Source organism: Canis lupus, chromosome 5 (assembly GCF_048164855.1).
Source record: "Canis lupus baileyi chromosome 5, mCanLup2.hap1, whole genome shotgun sequence".
NCBI classification, from domain to species: domain Eukaryota; kingdom Metazoa; phylum Chordata; class Mammalia; order Carnivora; family Canidae; genus Canis; species Canis lupus.
The window spans coordinates 35,195,624-35,212,960 of record NC_132842.1 but is presented as its reverse complement, the minus strand read 5'-3'; the positions used below and the strand labels follow the sequence as shown (position 1 = coordinate 35,212,960).

Below are 17,337 nucleotides of genomic sequence, written 5' to 3'. Positions count from 1 at the left end.
TTCAGTGGTTTCTAGAACATTCTTAGAATAGTGCAGCCCCTTCATAATCTGATTCTAGAAGCTTTTTTTTTTTTTAAGTTTTTATTTATTTATTCACGAGAGACACACACACACACAGAGGCAGAGACACAGGCAGAGGGAGAAGCAGGCCTCACGCAGGGAGCCCGACGTGGGACTCGATCCGGATCTCGAGGAACACACCCTGGGCTGAAAGTGGTGCTAAACTGCTGAGCCACCCGGGCTGCCCTCTAGAAGCTTTTTACGCCCCAAGAAGAAACCTAAAATCCAGGAACAAATTCCCTATTGCCCCTCCCGCAGACCATGCAGCCCCTCCTCTGCTTGTACCCCCACAGATTGGCCTACTCTGGATGTTTCCCATTGGGAGAGGGCTGTGGCATGTCGCCTTTTGTGTCCGCATCCACTCACTGAGCGTGCTGTTCTCCGGGTTCCTCCATGTTGTGGTTCGTGTCAGTGCTTCCTTTTTACGGGGATATAACTGACACAAGGCCGCGAGGGGTTAAGGAGGACCACATGCCGAGTTGCTGCGCTTGGACGTTTCCATGCCGTTACCACCGTGGAGCTAGCCAGCAGCTCCGTCACATCACATAATTATGATTTCTGTTTTGTGGTGAGAACATTGGAGATCTGGTCTCTCAGCAACTTTCTAGTGTGTAATATAGTATTGTTAACTATAATTACGGTGCTGTGCATTATACCCCAGGACTTGTTTATCTTCTAACTGGAAGTTTGTACCATTTGACCAACATTTCTCCAATTCTCTTGGTCATTTGCCTAGAAAAATTGTTGGGTCCCCCACCAACTCCTTTCCTCCTATTTTGAGAAACTGCTGAGCTGTTTTCAAAAGCGGGGGAAAAAAAAAAGCGGCTGCGTTGTTTTACGTGCCCACCAGCGTCGGAGGGTGCCAGCCTCTCTGTGTCTGCTGACACTTGTTGTTGTCTCGTTGTTTGAGTGTGGTTGTCTTATGAGTGAGAAATGCCACCTCACTGTGGTTTTGATATGTGTTTTTCTAACACATATCATCCGTTTGTGTGCTTATTGGTCATTTGTTTATCCTCATATCCTGATACCTGTTCATGTCATTCATTGCTCATATTTTGATTGGATTGTCTTTTTATGAAATTTTAAGAATTTTTTTATAGGTTATGCATACAAGTCCTTTATTGGATACATGATTTGCAAGTATTTTGTTCTTTCTCTGGATTATCTTTTTACTTTTGTGATGGTATCCTGTGAAGCACAAAGGCTTTTAATTTTCGTGAAGCCACTTCTTCATTGCATTTTTACACGACCTCTCATTCTTTTTTAAACCTGCTTTGTAACCTACTGTGTGGGGGCCCCCATGCTATATTTAACCGATCCCCTATTGAATTACTATTACAGATAGCACTGTAACATGTGATTGTGCCACTGATGTTGCTGGGTCAACTGGTAAATGCATAAATGATTTTGGTGGTTAATGCCACCTTCCCTCACATGAAGACTGTGATGTTTGTGTTCCCGCCAGAAAAGTTTAGGAGGGTTTTGCTCTGCAGTTACATAGAGGATGTTGCCGGGCTCTTCTATTTTTGCTAGTCTGATTACTCTTCTAATAGATTGCTGCACGCACTCAGGGCTAAATCTGAACTTTCTATCTTGTTCTGTTAATCTCTGTCTTTTCATGTGCCAGTACTGCCACTGTATTAATTATATTTATTATGTTTTAATTCCTGCTACAGCTGGCTCTTCCTCATTGTTTTTCTTATTTTGGAAAATTTTTGTTACAACTCCTAAATGAAATTTTTATGAAAATGTTTCTCGCTCCAGAAAAAATTTTGAGTACTGTAGTTGAAATTACAATATCTTATGAATTAACATAGGATGGGTTGGCATTTTGATGATATTGAGCCTTTCTACCCTAGAACATGATAGATCTTTCCATGTATTCAATTATACATTCCTATTTTTCAGGAGCATTTTATTATTTTCACTATAACGGTTTCTATCATATATTTAATTTTCTTTTATCTTCTCGTTGTAAATGGGATATATTTCTGTATATCTTCTAACTTTATTACTCATTTATATGAAGGCATTGATTCCTATATGTTACTTTTTTTTTTATCCCATTTTATTAAATAAAGTCTTTTGATTGTTTTTTTCCTTAATTCTTTTTACTTTTCTGGATGTATAATCATACCATCTGCATCGTGTGCAAATAGAGATAGTGTACATTCCTCCCCACCCCCCATTTCTGTTCAGATTGCTTCCTGTCGTGCCCCTGCATTGGTAAATACCTCCAGTGCGGTGCTCAAGAACGAATATAGTGAGGACCCATGACTCTATTTTAGCAGAGAATTCTCTAGTATTTCTTCAGTAATGCTGGCTTTGTCACTGTATACATGTGTAGGTACATATAGTAACCCTACTTGAACAGATGTTTAATTTTGTCAAGCTTTTTCAGCACTTACAGAGGTAATCATATTCTTCTAAGCTCTTCCAGTATTAAGTATGTTAATGTGTTTCCTTTTGTCGGAACCATCATTTCATTCTTGGAAAACTGCATTTATTCTAATGTGCTGTTTGGTTCTGCTTGCAAAAATTTTATTTAGGATTTCTGCAAGGATATCCATAAATGTATATGTATTGTTTATTGTTTGTAGTATGAATTTGTGTGTTTATTAAATCAAAGATACTCTCCATTTCGTCCTGACCCCTCTCATATTCTCTCTGATGTGGACTGGGTTCTCTCGGGGTCTGCTGTAGAGCCCTTGGCCCAGGAATTCCCTCTGTCTGCTTCCTGTGTTCAGTCCTGTCCTGGGACTGCACAGGATTCCCGGGTCTTCCTTTACAATGGTGTATTTACTCATGTTAGTAGCTTCCTGAAAGAGGGGTGCATAGGGCAATCATTTTGGGGTTATCTGCAGATGGAAAGTCTCCACTAAAAATTCAGACTTTATTAATGGATCATTTGAATGGTTACGGAAACTTGTGTTAAATGATTTTTCCTCAGTTTATTTTATTTTACTTTTTAAAGATTTCATTTATTTATTAGAGACAGAGAGAGAGAGAGACAGACAGACAGGCAGAGGGAGAAGCATGCTCCATGCAGGGAGCCCGACGTGGGACTCGATCCTGGGTCTCCAGGATCATGCCCTGGGCTGAAGGCAGTGCTAAACTGCTAAGCCACCGGGGCTGCCCCGATTTTTCCTGAGTTTAGAAGGCACTTCCCCATCATTTCCTAGCTTGTACGTCGCAGTTGAGAAGTCCGATCCATCCCAGTGTGTGGCCTCTCCCCTGGAGGCACCTCTGCTCCCAGTCCTCCCGCCATTCCTGTGCTGGCGCCTGGTGGGCCCTTTCCACCCGCACACGCCTATCTTCAGTGATTCTCTCCTCTGGTCTCCGAGTTTTTGTTTCTGTTTTTTTTCCCTACTTTATGGGGCATTGCTTCAATTTTATCTTCTGTTCCTTTAAGGAAATGTGTTATTTATCATCTTTAAAATTTTTCTTAATATTCCTATATAAAATATTCTGTTTATGGGTTCATAGATGCAATTCCTTTTCCATCTCTTTGATGATACTAGTTATGTGTATTTTGAAAATCCTTACTATTCCTGTATTTTCTGTTTCGGTCCCCTGTCCCCTGTCCTTTTCTTTTTGCATGAAATGACCCTTCATCTCCTATTGAGAAGCTGCTCTCCAGTGTCTAGTGATCTGTGGCTGTCTGTCCATCTTGAAGAGTGAGGAACTAGAAAGCTAGTTTAAATTGGGTATGGGCTTTAGTTGTAGGGATGTCAGGGGCCAGATGGCTGGTTCTCAGGTTCCCTCAGAAAGGTCTAAAGGTCCTTTCTTTGAGAGCATTTCTCCAGGAAGTTTTCATTTGGCCTCTTGCCAGGGCCTGAGATCAGGTACCTGGAATTTGGCGATGAAAGGAGATGCCAAGTATTTACAATTCATCATGTAGATTTTTATTGAACCTCCTGTTTTTAGTCTGTATCTCACCACCACCCTTCTTGTTGCCAGGTGTGCTTTCTGGTTCTGTATATACTTAGAGCCTGTGTCCCCGTTTCCTCAGGGATGAGAATGGGCGGCTCCCTGACTGAACCTAATGACACTACACATCCACAAGTCTAATTGCTTCTTTTTTTTTTTTTTAAGATTTTATTTATTTATTCATGAAAGACACACACACAGAGAGAGAGAGAGAGAGGCAGAGACACAGGCAGAGGGAGAAGCAGGCTCCATACAGGGGGAGAGAGAGAGAGAGAGAGAGAGGGGCAGAGACACAGGCAGAGGGAGAAGCAGGCTCCATGCAGGGAGCCTGATGCAGGACTCAATCCTGAGACTCTAGGATGACACCCTGGGCTGAAGGCAGGCACCAAACTACTGAGCCACCACTGAGCCTCCCAGGGATTCCCAAAGTCTAATTGCTTCTTATCCAGCCCATTAAATAAGGCCATTTATTCAGTATCCCTGATTATCCCTGTACCTGCTGCCTCCTGTTCCCAAATGTTTCTGGAATTGTAGGCAGGTGGCTTGTTTTTCCTGTGTAAACCGGATCTTTGGCCAGAACAGTTGTAGTTCCTGTATCAGTCTCTTTCCACTTTTTTTGTGGAATGTGTGTTAATCAAACATGTTTGTTTGGTCCTTCTGCCTGTCCCCCGTCCCAGGCTTGCCATTGTGGCCTAAAACATGTATAACTAGTTCTCTTTCATCATTCGTCTCTTATCTCAAATAGTATCTCCTTAATTTTCTAGGATAGTCAGGATTGGTTAGATTATGCTGCAGTAACAAGCAACCTCCACATCTCGGTGGCTTAAAAGAACAGTGGATCCTGCTCATCTGACGCACCCCTTACAGATTGGCTGGGAGCTGTGCTGTGCACTGGGACCTAGGACGACACAGCAGCCATTGTCTGCAGCATTGTGGCATAAAGGGGAAAAAAGCATAGCAGATCATAGAGGAATTCTAAATCTTCCAAAATAGAATTGGCATTGATCCTTTTTACTGAGACTCCATTTGCCACATCTAGTCATGTGGCCACACCTAGATATTGGGCAGTGGGGAAGTACAGTCCTACCAGTGCTGGGGTCAAGAACTAGAAGTTTTTGGTGAACAAACACTAAGGATTACCATAGCAGCTTGGCCAACCTATGTAGAGATGTGTTAGGCATCTTTTCCAGAGAAACAGAACCAGTAGACCATGTGCATGCACACAAATGAACATTATCGTGAAGGCTTTGCTTTGAATTTATGGAAGCTCAGGGGTCCTAAGATATGGGAGCTGGAGACCAGAAAAGGTGGCGCTGTGCTCCTGTCTGAGTCCAAAGGCTTGGAAGCCAAGGGGGCTGATGGTGTGAATCCCCATTCCAAGTCAGGAGAGGGAGGAGAGGAATTGGCCACCCTAGTAGTGAGGTGGAAGGAAAAGGCACATCCCTCCTTCCTCAACCTTTTGTTCCATACAGGCCCTTTGCAGTTGAGGAGGCCCCCATGCAGAGGGATGGAGGAAAGGAGAGATATCTGCTTTGCTGACTCCATAGATTCAGATGTTAATTGGGCCCAGAAACAGCATCTAGCCAGCTGTCCAGGTGCTTGTGGCTTGTGACATTGGTATATAAAATAAAAAAAAAAAAGTTTTTTTTTAAGATTTTATATATTTATTCACGAGAGACACAGAGAGAGACAGAGAGGCAGAGGGAGAAGTAGGTTCCCTGCAGGGGCCTCTGATGCGGGACTCGATTCCAGGACCCCGTGATCATGACACGGGCCAAAAGCAGATACTCAACCACTGAGGCACCCAGGTGTCCCAATACATAAAATAAACCATCGCCAGAGTGAGCCCTCACCTTTTGTTTCCTTCATACAACTTGGCACTATGCAAATTCATCTTGTTTTTATGTTTCTTTTCTCTCCCCCCTCTTCTGAATTGTCCACGATGACCCAAGTACCTAGAGCAGTGCTTGGCAAAGACAAGCACTCATAAGGCCTTGGATGCATGATGACCGGATCATGCATCACGAAAGCATCTTCTGAAGAGGCTTGATTATAGAACTGCTTCTCTGTTTTCTTTTATGCCCATTAAACAAAATTAGGTATGTGTGTAGTATGAACTGCTGTAGATAACTAATAGTAGCTTCCTTTAATATTAAAGAGTTAATTTTTAGGTATTCAAAACATTTTAGAAAAAGTAGTTAAGAAATCACTTCTCATTTGCAACAACGTGGATGGAGCTAGAGAGTATTGTTTTAAATGAAAATAGCTAGAGAAAGACAAGTACCATATGATTTAACTCATGTGGAATTGAAGGAAAAAACAAGTGAAGAAAGAAAAAGAAACAAAAAGTCCTTAACTACAGAGAACACACTGCTAGTCACTAAAGGGGAGGGGAGGGGGAGATGGTGGAAACAGGTGATGGAGATGAAGAACACTTGTCCTGATGAGCACCGGGTGATGTGTAGAACGGGTGATGTATAGAAGTGCTGAATCACTACATTGTGTACCTGAAACTAATATTACACTGTGTTACCGGGAATTAAAAACTTAGAAAAAGAAATCATCTTACTAGAAAACAAAATTATGTACTTATAATTTCTTAAACTTCCAATGGTAACATCAATTTAGATTACTGGTTAAAAAAATCTTCTTGGCTCAGTAATATGGAACTGCAAAATTAGGAGTGTTGTTTAAAAATTTTTTTTTTTTAAGGATTTTATTATTTGAGAGAGAGAGTGGGTGAGCAATAGAGAGAGCACGAGGGGAGGAGGGGCAGAGGGAGAAGCCGACTCCTCGCTGAGCAGGGAGCTCGATGTGGGGACTCCATCCCAGGACCCTGGGATCATGTCCTGAGGCAAAAGCAGATGCTTTACCGACTGAGCCACCCAGGTGCCCCAGGAGTGTTACCTAAAAAGCAAATATTTTCACCTCTTTGTTATATAATATTTTTATGAGATACTCCTATATTTCTGCTCTGTAAGGAGAGAGAGACATTTATGTTCTATTTAATTTTATGTTACAAGATGTTAAAAAACCCAATCTTTGGGCAGCCTGGTGGCTCAGCGGTTTAGCGCCACCTTCGGCCCAGGGCGTGATCCTGGAGACCCGGGATCGAGTCCCGGGTCGGGCTCCCTGCATGGAGCCTGCTTTTCCCTTGGCCTGTGTCTCTGCCTCTCTCTCTCTCTCTCTCTCTCTCTCTCTCTGTGTCTCTCATGAATAAATAAATAAAATCTTTAAAAAAAAAACCAACCCAATCTTTTGATCTTTTTTATCTTTTTAGTTTCTTCTGTCCTTACAGAAGTGAGTAATTACTAGCTTTAGTCCCTTTTGTTTGCAGATGACATTCTTATGAAAGGAAACGTTTGTTTCTTCTTTGACTAAAAAGTTCTCATATCTAGGAAGTTGAAGCTTTTTATATTTATGCTGCTGTTAGGAAAGAAAGCTGCTGGTCCATTTTTCGTTCTTCTGCATGTGGTGTCTTGTTTCTGAGGCTGTCCTTTCCCCATCATATATTCTTGGCTCCTTTGCTTTGAAGTAGTTGACCCTATGCATGGGTTTTTTTCTGGGTTCTCTATGTGTTCATTGATCTCTGTGCCTGTCTTTATGCCAATACTAGATTATTGGCGATAGTTTTGTCTTTAAGAATGTTTCTTCCAGTTTCATTGAGAGGTAGTTAACACAGTACTATGTAGGCCTGATGTGTACACATTGGAGTTTGACTACGTACATCATGAAATGGTACCGCAGGGTTGAATTAGCGTCCATCATGAAAAGAAATAAAGGAAAAAGATGATTTTCCTTCTAATGAGGACTCGTAGGCTTTACTCTCTTAACAACTTTCACATATACTGTACAGCAGTGTTAGCTCTCCTAACAGAGTGAAGACAGGAAGTGTGATGCCTCCAGCTCTGTTCTTCAAGATGGAAAAGAACTAATTAGTCTGTACTCCAGAGTTCTATTTAGATAGATTTATTGGCCTCCACAGGTTTTTTTTTAAATATTTTATTTATTTATTCATGAGAAACACAGAAAGAGAGGCAGAGACACTGGCAGAGAGAGAAGCAGGCTCCATGCAGGGAGCCCAAAGTGTGGGACTCGATCATGGGACTCTGGGATCAGGCCCTGAGCCAAAGGCAGACATTCAACCGCTTAGCCACCCAGGTGTCCCTCCACAGGCCATTTTATTTTGCACTCTTTTGGGATAAATTCAGACTTAGTCATATAACAAATACTTGTCGAATAGTTTGTGTCGGGGCAGTAGGATATTGTGCTGGATGGTCATGGGTTTCTATCCTACAGAACACATGTAATAGAAGGAAGGAGAAAGAGCGAGATCCCCTGGGGTGGGTAGAGTGCTGGTTTTGTGAGCATAGAGCACTAGCTGTTATTTCAAAGGCTTGAGGCTAACTGCAGGGCCCTTGTTGCCACACTGTATATCACTGAGCAACAGAAAATTGAGAACTGTGCTTTTACAGACTCTTTTATTGATCTCAATAATATATTATATTCCCAAATAGAGAATGTTTTCTTTAGTATTCTCTAGATTTGGAAATATTCATCCTTTCGCATCTGACTAGAATTATCGCTCATTTGCATGTGCTTTTTATGTTCAGAGTAAAGGCTAATTACTCCTTGGTTAGTTTGGATTCATCTTCTGGCTTTCCAGGGATTATATATTCCTTGTCTCTTGGATAGTCAGCCTTAGCCTTTCAAGTATATCCTCTTTCTGGATTGCAAACATTTCAAGTCTTTTACATTTGAAATAAAAGTTCAAACGTGCCTTTGGGCAAAACATGATGAAATGAACATGTATTATTTCCTGAAATCCTATTAAAAAGCATAAAGTACCTAAACCTATGAGGACAAAATGAAAGATAGACTTGAGCATGGAAGAGCTGTCATAGCATTTGGTAAACCGGAAAGAAGTGTGTGGATTGGTTTTTGATTTAGCAGGCAGGATAGCTAAGTGCCCGCAGAGGAAAGGACCAGGAAGCATGCCAGTTTGGGCCTCACAGATGTGGACGTCTCAGGAGTTAGAGGTACTGGGTGGCTCTGGCGGCGGCATGGATGGCAGGGGTCAAGAACAGAGTGATTTTTCCTAGTGTATGCAGCACCCTGCTTGGCACCTCCAACCCAGTTAGAACTGTCTCCTGTCCTGCTCAGCTCATGAAGCCTATTACCTGGAAAGGGCAAACCAGAGCAATTCTGATCCAGGCCCACCCAAAGAAGGTGGGCACTGCCACTCTGAAAACGGGTATTAGGAGGTCTGGACTTACACGTCTAGCCATGGTGGGCCAGTGGCTATTGGGCTTGCGTTCCCATGGCAAACTGTGGTGATAATGGGTAAGAGCTGCGATGCAGTGGTTTGCAAGGCACTGGCGCCTAGGCAGTGTGAGACTGGTCTTGAGATGAGAGACAGGAGAGACAGGAGGTGACCGCCAGGTTCGCTCTGGTCTGTACCTGGGGAAGCTAAGATGCAGGGTGCAGCTGGGAGCAGTTGGTTGTGTGGGTCAGCATGGAGAGGGGGAGACTGCATGTCTCAGGATGAGGTGCAATATTTGCATTGTCCTAAACGTGTAGATGATCGATTTGAGCAGGAATTGGGGTACTGCTGTTGAGAAAGGGTGGGGGTAGGGGGGAGGATCCTCCGGGAAAGAGGTCAACAGGGAAGGGTAGTCATGTGGTTTATAGATAGCGAGGTAAGTCCCTGAAAACAAGACTAGAGGCGGTTGACAGCGATTGCTTTAGGATAGCAGAATTGGGTAGGGAGAATTTTCATCCACGTATTTAAGTAACTGAGGATCCATTTTGTTTTTTTGTTTTTTTTTAAGATTTTATTTATTCATTCATTCAGAGAGAGTGAAGAGAGAGGCAGAGACACAGGCAGAGGGAGAAGCAGACTCTATGCAGGGAGCCCGATGTGGGACTCGATCCCGGGTCTCCAAGATCACACCCCAGGCTGCAGGCGGCCCTAAACCACTGGGCTACTGGGGCTGCCCTGAGGATCCATTTTGAATACGCCACAGATCGCGTGCTGTCCAGGTCTTTGCAGCGGCTCCATCTCCCCCTTTTTCTCGGTCTCCTGGAGCGTGTTCTGCTCGCCTTTGGTGTTTCCACGTCCCACGCGCTCCTGAACCCCTGCAGTCAGGCTCTCGCCTCAGGTCCCCAGCGACCCCGCTGTGCGGGCCGACACGGTTCAGCCCTTTGTGGGCCTTGTGGGCAGCGCGCTGTGCTCCCCAAGGCGTCCTGAGCGCTGCTTCCCTGAGGGCAGCCGCCCTGCATCTGCCCTCGGTATCCCCTCTCCCGGCGCGTGTTGGACCAGCTTTCGGGGGTCCCAGCTCCTCCGCGCCCTGCCACCCACGCTTGAGCGCCTCCGGGGAGGGTGCAGACGCCCTGCCTGGGGGTCACCAGGCCCAGCTCGCGGCACCACCACCTGCCCCTCGGTTTGCATTCCCAGAAGCCAGTCGTGTGACCTCTTCCCGTCGCCGGCCTGTCCTGTGCGCTGCAGCGGGCGCTGACCTAGGGCGACTCTTTCCTGGAGCTCTGGTGGGCCTGCTTGCCTTTTGCTGTTGGCTGGCTTGAGGGGAGCACCTCGCCCGAGCCCCGGCTCCCCACTCCCCTCCTCCTTAACCTTTTGTGAAATCGGCTCTGCTCTTCCTGGTCAGGGAAGCTGGAGTTCCAGTTCACACACGGGGCTCCCTTCCTGCAGCCGGGGAGGATGTTGCGATGGGTCTCGTCAGGGCTGGGTTGGGCTCTGACCCACGTCTGCGGGGTCTAAGCCCGGGGCCGAGGCGGTGGCAGGTGCAGAGCCCTGGTGCAGAGCCCCGCTGACGGTGTCCTGCTGCCCGGCCTCCTCCAAAGGGAGGCCCATCCTGGAGGATGCAGGGCTTCCGACCCGCTGTGGTGTCTCATGTATTCTCATCGACACAGACAGACCTCCTGTGGATTCCACAGTAGTTGTCTCTCAGAATTTCTCATTACTTTTCAGACTCTTGTGAAGTTGAAGAAAACACACATATTCAGACTCGGTAAGACCTGCCATTAAAAAGGAGACTTAGATTTATGTAAATTTATATTTATGGTTAAATATATAAAATTCCACAAGGCATAAAATCAGGAAAAACACTTGACTTTGTGCTGTTTACATGTTTTCATGTTTTCTGCAAGATTGCATGTTCGTTTTTAAATTTGTGGACTAACTTGCACGGTGGTCCTGCTGGTTCCTTGTCAGCTGGTGCTGGATGGTGCATTCGCCCGAACCTGAATCTTGGTTTTGCTAGTACTGAAGACTAACAAATGTCAAAAATAATCATGCTATTTTAAAATAGGGGTTAAAAACTCAAATGTAGGGATGCCTGAGTAGCTGAGCAGTTGAACATCTGCCTTTGGCTTGGGCCATGATCCTGGATTCTCGGGATCGAGTCCCGCATTGGGCTCCTTGCATGGAGCCTGCTTCTCCTCCCTCTGCCTGTGTCTCTCTGCCTCTCTCTGTGAGTCTCTCATGAACAAATAAAATCTTTAAAAAAAAAAAAAAATCTTAAAAAAAAAAGTCAAATGTAATTATCTGTACCTTTAACTTAATAGAAAAAATAGTCTACTGGCAATAAATGATTATTGCAGAGACTACTGTAAAAGTCACTTAAAAACACAAAAATCTACTAAAAGACTCCTTTTTTTAGCATTCAAATTCATCACATTAAAAACATTTTTTATTGTGGTAAAATATACATAAAATTTACCACAGTCCATCCCATAAGACTTCATCTTGTGAAACTGAAACTCTTTACCCATGAAACACTACCTCGCCTCCACCCCTGGCCCCCGGCCCCCACTGATCTGCATTCTGTGTCTGTGGTCGTGGCCATCCGAAGGACCGGTTACAAGTAGAATTATTTGGTGTTTGTCTTCTTGTGACTGGCTGGCTGATCTCACTCAGCATAATGCACTCAAGTTTTCTCCATGTTGTAGCATGTGGCAGAATTTTCTTCCTTTTTATGCTGAATAATATTCCCCAGTGTGTGAATACCACGCTTTGTTAAGCCTTCATATGTAGATGGACACTTGAGTTGCCCACATGTTTTAGCTGTTGTGAGTAATGCTGCTGTAAGCATGGGTGCACAGATCTCTCTTCAAGACCCTGCTTTTGATTATTTGGGCTATATACCCAGAAGTGTAATGGCTGGATGATACAATAATTCGATTTTTAATTTTTTGAGGAACCTCAATACTGTTGACTCAGTGGCCGCATTATTTATTCCTGCCAACAATACACAGGGGTTCTCCTTTCTCCACGTCCTCACTAGTGCTACTTTTCTGCCCCTTTAAAAAATATAGTAGCCATCTATGAGATAGTATGAGGTAATATTTTACTGTAGTTTTGATTTGCATTTCCCTGATAAATCTATTACATTTTCAAGTGATAGGACATAGAGCCAGAAGATTGCATGAACCTAAAGCACCTTGGTTTGATGTTTTCCAACTATGAGCTGTTTGGTGGGCAGATGAGAGTTTCTAGAGCCTCCTGCCATCATTGCTCCCCACTACCCACCCTCCCTTTGTGGGGTGTTTTGGTTTCTGTGAGTGAGCCAGGAAAGCACCATGTAAATTTTATTTTATTTTTTTTAAGATTTTACTTATTTATTCATGAGAAACAGAGAGAGAGAGAGAGAGAGAGGCAGAGACACACACAGGCAGAGGGAGAAGCAGGCCCCAGGCAGGGAGCCCAATGTGGGACTCGATCTCGGGTCTCCAGGATCAGGCCCTGGGCTGAAGGTGGCACTAAGCCACCTGGCTGCCCCCAAATTTTTTTGTCTTTTTTTAGATTTTTATTTATTTGTTTAGAGAGCTCAGGCAGGGGGAGTGGCAGCCAGAGGGAGAGGAGAAGCAGGCTCCTCGCTGAGCAGGGAGCACTACCCGGGGCTGAATCCCAGGACCCGGAGATTGTGACCTGAGCTGAAGGCAGATGCTTCACCCATTGAGCACTCAGGTGCCCCAGCACTACATAAATTTAGGACAGAAGCACTGTTAAGATAATTTAGAAATTTCTTGAAAATAGTTTGCATTTTCCTTGAGTGAGTATGAAATAACTGGAGGACAAGCCGGTCGGTTTGTTTCCAGCATTCCACAGCAACCTTCAGAAGATCTCTGTCAGGGTGTCCTTGGAATGTGTCCTGTGCCAGGTCCTTCTCCTTGAGAAAGCTCAGTCTGGCTTTGCTTCTGGGTAGTAAGATACACAGACTTAAACTTTTGCATATGATTTGTTTTTTTTTTCTTTAATTTTAACGTCATTTGGCAAATAAATATGTAATCTAGGTGGAAATGGTTTGGCGTTTTAATTTAAAATTTTAAGACAATTTGCAAGAAATCCAGAATTATCAATAGCTCTTCAGTGTTTCTAAACCCAAGTTTCTTTCCTGTACTTATGTGCGAAATGATATGTATGTAGAGAATGATTTGTGATTTACTTTAACAAATGTTATTTTTCAGTAATGTTTTCAATGGATTAAATACAGATAAGGTTATTGTTTACATTGTGTTAACTACCTTCCTCTTACAAAAATTTTGACGGAGGAAAACATCCGTATAGGAGCCTGAGCTTGGCAACATGAGAATAACAGCATGGCTCAGTGAATAGTCCCTAAGTAAATATACCCCTATAATCACAGTCTAGGTGGAGAAGAACTCTTAACAGCATTGCAGAATGTGCCCTCACCCAGGAGAAGAGAATCCAGTCCCTCTCCTCACTTCCGTGCTCTTAAAACTTCTTTGATCAGCTGTGTTTGAACTTTTTGTGTTTGGTTATCATGTATTATTTTGTGTGTGGCTTTCCATTACATTTAGTTGTGTTCATTCATTTCATTGTTAGGTAGTTATTGTTTCATGGTAGGACTAAACCGTGGCACTTTTATCCGGTCTACTGATAGTGGGTAGTGGATGTTGATTTACTTCTGGTTTGGGGTTATTACAAATACTACTGTTTTGAAAATCTATTATTTTTTTTAAGGTTTATTTATTTATTTTAGAGTGAGGGAGCACTGCTGGGGGGTGGGAGGCCAAGGGAGGGAAGGGGTCTCAAGCTGACTCATGACCCTGACATCAGGACCTGAGCTTGAAACCACGAGTTGGATACTTAACTGACTGAGCTACTTGGACACCCCCACTGATTTGAAATACTTGTATGTATCTTTTGGAGACCATGTCATACATTTCTGTTGAGTATATATATCTAGGAGTTGAAGGTTCAATTTTAATATATAATTCCAAACTCTTTTTGAAAGCACTGTATCAGTCTATACTTGAGTTAGCAGAGCATCCCAATTCCTTTGGCTCATAACTTGCTTGTCTTTTAATTTTTACTGTCCTAATGATACTGCTTTATAAAGAAATTCTTAATTTTAATGTAGTCCTATTTAGTAACTTGCTGTTTGTAGGTGAAAGCTGTCCCCATTTCAAGATCATGAAAACAGAATGCTGCACTTTCTTCTAGAAGCTTTTCTATGTTTATAATCTATCAGGAATTAAGTTTGGTGTGTGTTGGACTGGTTGTCTGATTTTCTCTTCCCACATGGGTATCTAATTCACCTACATTATTTGTGGAAAGCCTTACCTGAACTCGCTGCTCTGCGGTGCCATCTTTGTCACAGAAGTCTAGTGACCATGGATGCATGAGTCTGCTCTTGGGTTTTCTCTTACTTTCTATGAGTGTATGACTCTTCGTGTCCTTATGTAACACAGTCTTAATTGCTCTAGCTTTACAGTAAATTTTGATATATGGTGTCAGATCTTCCAATTAAATTCATTGTGGCCTTGTTATTTTATTTTTTTTTTTTAAGATTTTATTTATTTATTCATGAGAATACACAGAGAGGAGAGAGAGAGAGAGAGAGGTAGAGACAAAGGCAGAGGGAGAAGCAGGCTCCATGCAGGGAGCCTGACATGGGACTCAATCCGGGGTCTCCAGGATCACACCTGGGCTGTAGGTGGCGCCAAACTGCTGAGCCACCAGGGCTGCCCGTGGTCTTGATATTTATTTGTTGTTTATATTACTGGCCATTCTTGATCATTTACTTTTCCATATAAAATTCAGGCTCTTTTGTTAATTTACATACCAAAATCTAAGAAAATATTGATTGGATTTGCGCTGAATTTTACATCAGTTTGAGAAGGAGCATTTTTATAATGCTCATTTTCTAATATGTGAATATGATGTATTTTTCCATTACTTAAGTCATTTCTACTTTCAATGTTTTGTGGCTTTCTGGATAGAGATCTTGCATATCTTTTGTTAGATTTATTCCAAGATCTGACTTTTTTGAGTGTTATTGTAAATAATATACTTTTTAAAAAGATTTATTTATTTTGGTGGGGAGGAGTAGAGGGAGAGAGAATCTTTTTTTTTTTTTTTAAAGATTTATTTATTTATTTATGATAGACAATGAGAGAGAGAGAGAGAGGCAGAGACACAGGCAGAGGGAGAAGCAGGCTCCATGCCGGGAGCCCGACGCGGGACTCGATCCCGGGACCCCAGGATCACGCCCTGGGCCAAAGGCAGGCGCCAAACCGTTGAGCCACCCAGGGATCCCCGGGAGAGAGAGTCTTAAGCAGACTCTCTGGTGAGCATGGAGCCTGAATTGGGGCTGGATCTCACAACCCTGAGATCACGACCTTGAGCCAAAACCCCAAGAGTCAGACACTTCACTGACTGAGCAACCCAGACGTCCGTGTAAATACCATCTTAATTTTTTTCATTTACTCATTGTTACTCCTGTTGACCAATGAAAGGCAAAACTGCCACCCACAAAATAAACTGTGTGCATGTATTTGGAATCTTAAGGTTTCCCATCTGGGAGACAGAGTTGATTGTAGCATGTTCCAGAGAGATAAAGGAGGTTAGAATTTTTAAAGAGGAAAGAAGGAATATATTTAAGTTGCTTTGAATAAGATGTGATTGGTGCTAGTGTGGCTACATTTAAACTCATCCATACCTGATTTGTTGCTACAGCTACTGCTAAGCAGGAAGTGCAAATATGTCCATTTTTTAAACATTTATTTATTTTTAGAGTCAGAGAGTGTGTGCAAGCAGGGAGAGGAGCAGAGGGAGAGGGAGAGAAATCTCAAGTAGATGCCCCACTGAGTGCAGAGCCCATTGCAGGCCTTGATCTCATGACCCCAAATCATGACCTGAACCAAAATCGAGTCAGATGCTCAACCAACAGAGCCACCTGGGCACTCCTCATTTATGTCCCATCTGACACGCAACAGGTGCTTTGGCTGTTAGCTGAGTTCTGCAACAATTCTGAGAATTTGAGACAGGAAATGTGCATAAGCCCTACTTCCTCTCTGTTCTTCTGATATTCTTGAGGACATTTATTAATTTAACAATTCATCTGTAGATTTTTTTGAATTTCTCTGTAGATAGAAGCATGTCCTCTCCGAATGACAGTTGTAATTATTCTTTTTTTTTTTTTTTTAAGATTTATTTATTTACTTATTCATGATAGACATAGAGAGAGAGGCAGAGACACAGGCAGAGGGAGAAGCAGGCTTCATGCTGGAAGCCTGATGCGGGACTTGATCCCAGGACCCCAGGATCGCGCTCTGGGCCAAAGGCAGACGCTAAACCACTGAGCCACCCAGGAATCCTCTAATTATTCTTTTCTGATCCCCATGTATCTTATTTCTTGCTTTATTGCCCTGACTGGGACTTCCAGTATGATGCTGAATAGAAGTGGTGAGTCTGGGTATCCTATCTCATTCTCATTTGGAGAACTTTTTTGAGTCTGGTTTTTCTGCTTCTGGTTTTAAGTGGATACCCTCTTTCAGATTAAGGAGTTTCCCTGCTATTCCTGTTTTGCTTTTAGTGGTTACGAATGGATGAAGAGTTTTATCCAGTGTTTTTCTGCATCACTGAGCTGATTTTATTATTTTCCTTTATTCTGTTAATAGGCGAGTTGCTAGGATTGTTTAAGAAACTTGGTCACGCTGTATTGTACTTTATGTATTTCTGGGTTTGATTTGCTAATATTTTACATTCATGAACATGAATGATATGGACCTGTAATTTTCAGTGTCCCTTTCAGGTTTTGATATCAAGGTTATTACGTTGATATCATACAACTTGTGACCTGTTTCTTCTTTTTTTGTTCTAAGAAAGTTTCTGTAAGATTGGGAGTTTTTTCCCTTGTCTATTTTTTGTAGACTGTAAGGTGAAGCTGTATGGGTTCTGGAGTTTTTCTTTGTGGGAAAAATTTTAATCCTCAGTGTAACCTCTTTTGATAGATAAAGACTTACTTGGGTTTTCTGTTTCTTCCTGTGTGTTTTGGTAGTTGTTTGATAGTAACCAGGGGT

At 42.9% G+C, this 17,337-nt stretch overlaps 1 protein-coding gene across 24 annotated transcripts in view; it reads left to right on the top strand.

Annotated features, from left to right (window-relative positions):
* Positions 1-17,337, top strand: part of ZMYND11 (zinc finger MYND-type containing 11) — a 131,042-nt gene that overhangs the window by 17,455 nt on the left and 96,250 nt on the right. Inside the window, exon 1 of one of the 24 annotated variants that reach the window (XM_072826008.1) lies at positions 10,918-11,018. The exons of 22 other annotated variants lie outside the window; for them this stretch is intronic. The gene's annotated coding sequence lies outside the window, so the exon portion shown is untranslated. Of the gene's footprint in view, positions 1-10,917; positions 11,019-17,337 lie in introns of those variants that run through there. One more of the 24 variants, XM_072825994.1, reaches the window with a different exon arrangement.